The sequence below is a fragment of the Triticum dicoccoides genome, chromosome 3B (assembly GCF_002162155.2).
Source record: "Triticum dicoccoides isolate Atlit2015 ecotype Zavitan chromosome 3B, WEW_v2.0, whole genome shotgun sequence".
Taxonomy (NCBI): domain Eukaryota; kingdom Viridiplantae; phylum Streptophyta; class Magnoliopsida; order Poales; family Poaceae; genus Triticum; species Triticum dicoccoides.
Genome location: NC_041385.1, coordinates 552606516 through 552614189, shown reverse-complemented (window position 1 = coordinate 552614189; position 7674 = coordinate 552606516).

Here is a 7674-nt window from a genome sequence, read left to right as displayed (position 1 = left end):
TTTGATGGTGTCCAGGAGCTTGGCCGCTGAATTGCGGTTATGCCTGAAAAGGCCACTCTGTACTTCTGATGCAAGGGCCGTGGTGTGCTCCTCGGTACGAAGGGAGCGTTCCGTGTTTCAGTTGACTATTATAACACTGCATGGCCCGGGCATCTTGAGCTTGAGGTAAGCATAGTGCAGCACTGCATTCAATCGAGCAAATGCGGTTCATCCAAGCAGTGTGTGATAGCCACTGTGAAAGGGGACGATTTTGAAGATCAATTCTTTGCTTCGGAAAATATCCGGGGATCCGAAGACCACTTCCAGTGTGATTGAGCCCGTGCAGCAGGCCTCTACACCTGGTATGACACCTTTAATGGTGGTTTTTGTGGGCTTGATCCTTGAGGGATCGATGCCCATGTTGCACACTGTATCCTGATAGAGCAGGTTCAGACTGATGCCACTGTCCATGAGGACTTTCGTAAGGTGGAATCCATCGATGATTGGGTCGAGGACTAGTGCGGCTGAACCGCCGTGACGGATACTGGTCGGGTGGTCTCTACGGTCGAAAGTGATAGGGCAGGATGACCATGGGTTGAACTTTGGGGCAACTGGCTCTATCACGTAGACGTCCCTGAGTGCGCGCTTGTGGTTCCTCTTGGGGATATGAGTAGCGTATATCATGATCACCATTTTGACTTGGGGGGGATTTCTACTGTCCCCCTATGTTCAGTGGCTGGGGTTCTTCGTCATCGTCCTTGTTTTGCGACCCCTTCTCCTTGTTCTCGGCGTTTAACTTTTCGGCCTGTTTAAAAACCCAACACTCTCTGTTGGAATGATTTTCTGGTTTATCAGGAGTGCCGTGGATTTGGCATGGTCAATCTAGAATGCGGTCCAAAATGGACGGGATCGGATTATTTCTTTTATACGGCTTATTCCGCTGACTGGATTTAGAGCCACTAAATCCAGCATTGACTGTCGTGTCTTCGGTGTTGTCGCCATTGTTTCGACGCTTGTGTCTATTGTGTTGGGGCTTGCCGTTGTTGTTTCTGGCTTCAGAAGTGCCAGGTTCGCATGTGTTGTTATTGCTACGGGATATCCAATTATCTTCGCCCGCACAAAAGCGGGTCATGAGTGTCGTGAGGGCCTCCATGGACTTCGGCTTTTCTTGGTCGAGGTGTCGGGCGAGCCATTCATCATGGATGCTATGTTAAAAGGCCGCTAGGGCTTCAGCATCCGGATAGTTAACAAGCTGGTTCTTTTTAGTTAAGAACCTAGTCCAGAATTTCCTGGCTGACTCTCCGGGCTATTGAACTATGTGACTTAAGTCGTCGGCATCCGGACGGCGGACGTATGTGCCTTGAAAGTTGTCGATGAAGGCATCCTCCAACTCCTCCCAGCTGCCAATGGAGTTTTCAGGCAGACTATTCAACCAGTACCTGGCTGGTCCCTTGAGTTTGAGCGGGAGGTATTTGATGGCACGAAGAACATCACCGCGAGCCATGTGAATATGGAGAAGAAAATCCTTAATCCATACCACGGGGTCTGTTGAGCCATCATATGATTTCATGTTCACGGGTTTGAAACCTTCTAGGAATTCATGTTCGATTACTTCGTCAATGAAGCAAAGGGGGTGTGCGGCGCCTCTATATCAGGCCAAGTCGTGACATAGCTCAGATGGAATTCTGTTAAATGCTTGTCATGTTAAAAATACTTGAACTACAAAATGTTTGAGGTAAATATTGTTGGTAAGCTAAAGAGAACTTAGTTGCAAGTAATGAATAAATGATATAGTCATGGAGATGGATAATTAGTTATATTATTATTTTTGCATGATGAAAAGAAATGAGATTGCTAGAAATGATTCTGGTATAAGTAATGTGTGATCCTAACCAGAGTTAGGATTTGAGCTGATGATGGTTCCGTAGGAGCGAGGTTAATTCAGTTGTTTGCATGGTTATGTGGTGCACATATTAAGTGATGCTTAGTATGGCATTATGACACCGGTTATTTTCACATTAAATTGAACCTGGTTAACAACTCAACTTGAATATGTTGTTGACCGGGTCATGGTGTCGCTGAAACGAGTCTTTCATAGTGCAACCACATTTGCCGATATGGGACGGCCTTAATGCATTTCATTGTCGTGCCTCTGGTCGGTGCCTTCATCTAGGGAAGGTTATGGGCATGTTGTACCCTGGCCCGATAGGCAAGCATAACCTTGTGAGTCATTTGTAAGTTAATTTTGGTACCGGATCCCAGAATGGATCGTGGCCATGACGGTGGTCGAGGTGTCTGGAGGTAGACATGGGGCCACCCAGGACTAGCCCGATAGGGTCTGAGTCGGAATGGCCGGGAGAGTGTCATGGCAATGAAATGGTTTCGTCGGAATGCTGATGGTCCATCCGAATGGGAGTGCGAGGCCATGGGTTCCGTAGTGTGGGTACAGTGTACTAACCTCTGCAGAGTGTTTTTAATCTATCGATAGCCGAGTCCACGGTTACGGACACGCTCGAAAGTAGGGTACACCATGGGTCAACACTTAATAAAATATGCACACTAAAGTTGTACTGATGATGGCAGTGAGGCCATCGTGTGAAGTTTGGCCATGAGTTGGTCGGTTGTGATCGCCGCAAGGATCACGGGCCAAGAGTTGGTCGGGTTGTGATCGCCGTAAGGATCATAGGCCATGAATTGGTCGGGTGGTGATCGCCGTAAGGATCACACATGTGTTTTCAAAGTTTCCATGTTTGTGGTCTAGGAATGATCACATTCGGTAAGAAGCACCAGATGAGCATAGTCACCGCATGTTAGATGTATGGTTGCATTGTTGCTTAAATGGTTAAATATCCTGATATTGTTTGTCATTATGTTTATGATTATTGTGAGCTTGCAAGTACATTCACTGTACGGACCTGGCGTGTCATGCCAGATTTCAGGGAAGTTTCGTTGGAAGGAGTGTAGTCCGAGTCTAGGCCGTGTCCACATCGGTGTCCTTGTGCTATGGAGTCCCGCTACGACGTTGTTCCGCTCTCGAGTAGTTGTCATGATCGAGGCCCATCTTATGTTTACTAAATAATGTACATATTGTTCAGCCGCACCTTGCGTGCCGTTTAGCCTCGCTAATAGTTGTAATATAATCTATGCTCCGCTAGCATGAATAAAGCGGTCGATTTTCTGTACCATGTTGTTGTGTGTTGCCTAGAGATAAGGTCTCTGGGCTGGGAATGCAAGGTAAACCGGTCGCTCTGAGCCGGGGTGCCACAACAGCTGACCAGCTCTCGCCACATCATGACAGTCAGTTTTCGGCTTTCTCTGCTGTGGCGCTCATCCGGAAGAACTAGGACACAATCGCAGTAGTTCTCCCTTTACTACCGTAGCCGATATAGCGGAATGTAAGGTAGTAAGCACAGGAGCCGAGCAACCCAACTATTGATCAAAGACATGATTCGGAGCCGATGCATATAATGCTATAAGTTCGGGGTGCCGAATTGTACTGTAAAAGTGTTTGGACTTTATTGTCGTATTGTGAGGTATGATGAAGCCCCTAGCGAATTAAGGCGTACCATAGTGTATGGGCACAATTGATACGAATATAAAGAAAATGAAAAAACAAGTAATAAGCTGACGCCGCAAACATTGAGCTGCAAATTATTTTCCATTGTAATTTTATTAATACGTCAAGGCGTAATTTTACAAGTAATGCGAGAAGCAAATAAGGCTATCTGACATGCCACGACCAAGTGCGAGCTGCATGCAGGTTTTTTAAAATAGGTATAACGATCGTTAGCAGAGACCACCTGGGGGTTTCCTTGTACGTCAAAGCTTCTTGCCTTCTTGGTGTATCTGTCCCTTGATAGGTCCAATGTTCATGTTATCAGGAAAAAGCCTGGGCGAAAAAGAAACCTAAAAATAAAAGGAAATGGTAAAAGTATGTTGGTCCAGGCGCGGTTGAGCCGTATTCTGGACCACGGTCTAGTTGTGCCTCTGTCCATGCCCATGGTATTTTGGGTGCAAAGTTATGTACGCATAGTACAAATGTTGTTGTTTGGTTGGGACTTGGACGGAGGCCCAATTGCTAGTCGAGCTCTTGACGAACTGGACCGTCCTGCTGTGGAGTAGTTCAGACTCGTTTGACGGTGTCCGGGAACTTGGCCGCAGAATTGTGGTTATGCCTGAAAAGGCCGCTCTGTACTTCTGTTGCAAGGGCCGCGGTGTGCTGCTCGGTACGGAGGGAGCGTTCCGTGTTTCCATTCACTATTATAACACCGTGTGGCCCAGGCATCTTGATCTTTAGGTAAGCATAGTGTGGCACCGCATTGAATCGAGCAAATGCGGTTCATCCAAGCAGTGTGTGATAGCCACTGTGGAAGGGGACGATATCGAAGATCAATTCTTCGCTTCGGAAATTATCTGGGGATCCGAAGATCACTTCTAGTGTGATTGAGCCCATGCAGCAGGCCTCTACACCTGGTATGACACCTTTAAAGGTGGTTTTTGTGGGCTTGATCCTTGAGGGATCGATGCCCATTTTGCGCACTGCATCCTGATAGAGCAGGTTCATACTGCTGCCACCGTCCATGAGGACTCGCGTAAGGTGGAATCCATAGATGATTGGGTCAAGGACCAGTGCGGCTGAACCGCCGTGACGGATACTGGTCGGGTGGTCTCTGCGATCGAAAGTGATAGGGCAGGATGACCATGGGGTGAACTTTGGGGCGACTGGCTCTATCGCGTAGACGTCCATGAGTGCGTGCTTGCGGTTCCTTTTGGGGATATGAGTAGCGTATATCATGATCACCATTTTGACTTGGGGGGGGGGGGCGATTTCTTCTGTCCCCCTGTGTTCGGTGGCTGGGGTTCCTCGTCATCGTCCTTGCTTTGTGACCCCTTCTCCTTGTTCTCGGTGTTTAACTTTTCGGCCTGTTTAAAAACCCAACACTCTTTGTTGGAATGATTTGCTGGTTTATCAGGAGTGCCGTGGATTTGGCATGGTCGATCTAGTATGCGGTCCAAAATGGACGGGCTCGGATTATTTCTTTTATACGGCTTATTCCGCTGACTGGATTTAGAGCCACTGAATCCAGCATTGACTGCCGTGTCTTCGGTGTTGTCGCCATTGTTTCGACGCTTGTGTCTGTTGCGTCGGGGCTTGCCGTTGTTGTTTCTGGCTTCAGAAGTGCCAGGTTCGCCTGTGTTGTTATTGCTACGGGATAGCCAACTATCTTCGCCCGCGCGGGTCATGAGTGTCGTGAGGGCCGCCATGGACTTCGGCTTTTCTTGGCCGAGGTGTTGGGCGAGCGATTCATCACACATGCTATGTTAAAAGGCCGCTAGGGCTTCAGCATCCGGACAGTTGACAATCTGGTTCTTTTTAGTTAAGAACCTAGTCCAGAATTTCCTGGCTGACTCTCTGGGCTATTGAACTATGTGACTTAAGTCATCGGCATCTGGACGACGGACTTATGTGCCTTGAAAGTTGTCGATGAATGCATCCTCCAAGTCCTCCCAGCTGCCAATGGAGTTTTCAGGCAGACTATTCAACCAGTACCTGGCTGGTCCCTTGAGTTTGAGTGGGACGTATTTGATGGCACGAAGAACATCACCGCGGGCCATGTGAATATGGAGAAGAAAATCTTGAATCCATACCATGGGGTCTGTTGAGCCATCATATGATTTCATGTTCACGGGTTTGAAACCTTCTAGGAATTCATGTTCGATTACTTCGTCAATGAAGCAAAGGGGGTATGCGGCGCCTCTATATCGGCCAAGTTGTGACATAGCTCAGATGGAGTTCGTCTACGGTTCTCAGCCCGGGCGTGGTTATGTTTGTCACGTTCAGCCGGATGGCCATCTCGCGCATGGGGGCACGCCCCCGCGATCCGTAGATTGATCTTGTCTGACCTGCTCTATTTTCCAAGTCACGCCGCAGGTCATGTGTGTATCCCCAGCTATTGTATTTCCGTTTTTACGGTGAGGTAGTGCGGGCTGGTGTTCGGCTCTAGGTGCTGCTTTGTCTCGGCCACTTGGTGGTCGGTCAGCCGCCTTATGCCTTGCTAGGACGGGCTCCGACGCCTCGTCATCGAACTGTGGTAACAGTTTGCGCTTCGGGTAGCTTTTGGTTGGGTGCTCGAGCCTCTATTCCTCGGCTGCCAGGACATCAGTCCATCTTTCATTGAGCAGATCTTGATCAGCCTGAAGCTGCTGCTGCTTCTGTTTCAGGCTCCTTGCAGTGGCTATTAGCCAGCGCTTAAAGCGCTCCTGCTCGACGTGCTCCTCAGGCACGATAAAGTCTTCGTCCCCGAGGCTCACTTCGTCCTCGGAGAGCGGGAGGTAGTTACTGTCTTCCGAGTTTTCATTCATGGCTTGTTCATTGGGGCTGACTCGCCCATCCTCCCATTCCTCCTGTTTGGAGGTTGGCTCAACAGGGTCTTCATTGTCTTCGGCATCGTCCGGAGTGTTGTTTTCTCCTGTGACGGTGTTGCTGTTTTTACTACGGCGTGGCTTAGAGCAGTGTTGCTGACGTTGGCACTTTGGCTGTATCTCAAGAGGTTTATCCTCGACTGGATTTTCATTGTCGCCGTTGTTTTCTTTGGATGTATCCACCATGTATATGTCGTATGAGGAGGTGGCTGTCCAATGCCCTGTAGGCGGTGGTTCCTGCTCCTCTCCGGCATCGTCATCCAAACCGTCGATGTCTTCGGAGTCGTAATCGAGCATGTCGGTTAAGTCGTCGCCAATGGCTATAAAGTGGGTGGTGGGTGGGAAACTAAGTTCTTCGTCCTCCTCTTCCCATTCGATCCGGACATAGTTCAGCCGAGAGTTCCCCGACAAAGAGGGGGATTTCAATGAGTTTTACACGTCACCTAGAGGTGAGTGCTGGAAGATGTCAACGGAGCTGAACTCCAAGATCGGCGCCCAATCAGGTTCGATGGACGCGGATGCACGCGGTCCAGAACCTATGGCCGGAGACAAATCTGAGGTTCCCATGACACAAGCCCAGATCGATGTTTGGTCCGTGCATGGCTCGAACGCCGTAAGTCTGTGGCTTCCATGGCGGGGTTGAGCTTCCCGTCCTCGGACGGTGCGGTCTGCTCTGGATCTAGGGCCAGAGCGGTTATGGGAGCTATCTCGTGAGTGTGGCCAGATGACATATTTAGGTCATGTTCATCATGGTGGTAGGGGGCAGCCGTCATGGGCTCGAATCCGTCGAAGATCAAGTCTCCACAGATATCGGCCACAAAATTCATAATCCCAAACCTGACCTGATGGCCATCTGCTCTAGATGGCCAAGCGAGTTGACACGCAGTGCGAAGCCACCGAATACGAATATCTGTCCGGCGAGGAAGATCTCCCCCTGGACTGCGTTGTTGTGGATGATCGATGGAGCCATCAAGCCTTCTGGTGACGACGCAGCGAAACTCTCAATGAAAGCACCAATGTCGGTGTCAAAACTGGCGGATCTCGGGTAGGGGGTCCCGAACTGTGCGTCTAAAGCTAATGGTAACAGGAGGCGGGGAACATAATGTTTACCCAGGTTCGGACCCTCTCTATGGAGGTAATACCCTACTTCCTGCTTGATTGATCTTGATGAATATGAGTATTACAAGAGTTGATCTACCACGAGATCGTAATGGCTAGAACCCTAGAAGTCTAGCCTATGATTATGATTGTTGTTGTTGTTGTCTCTATGGA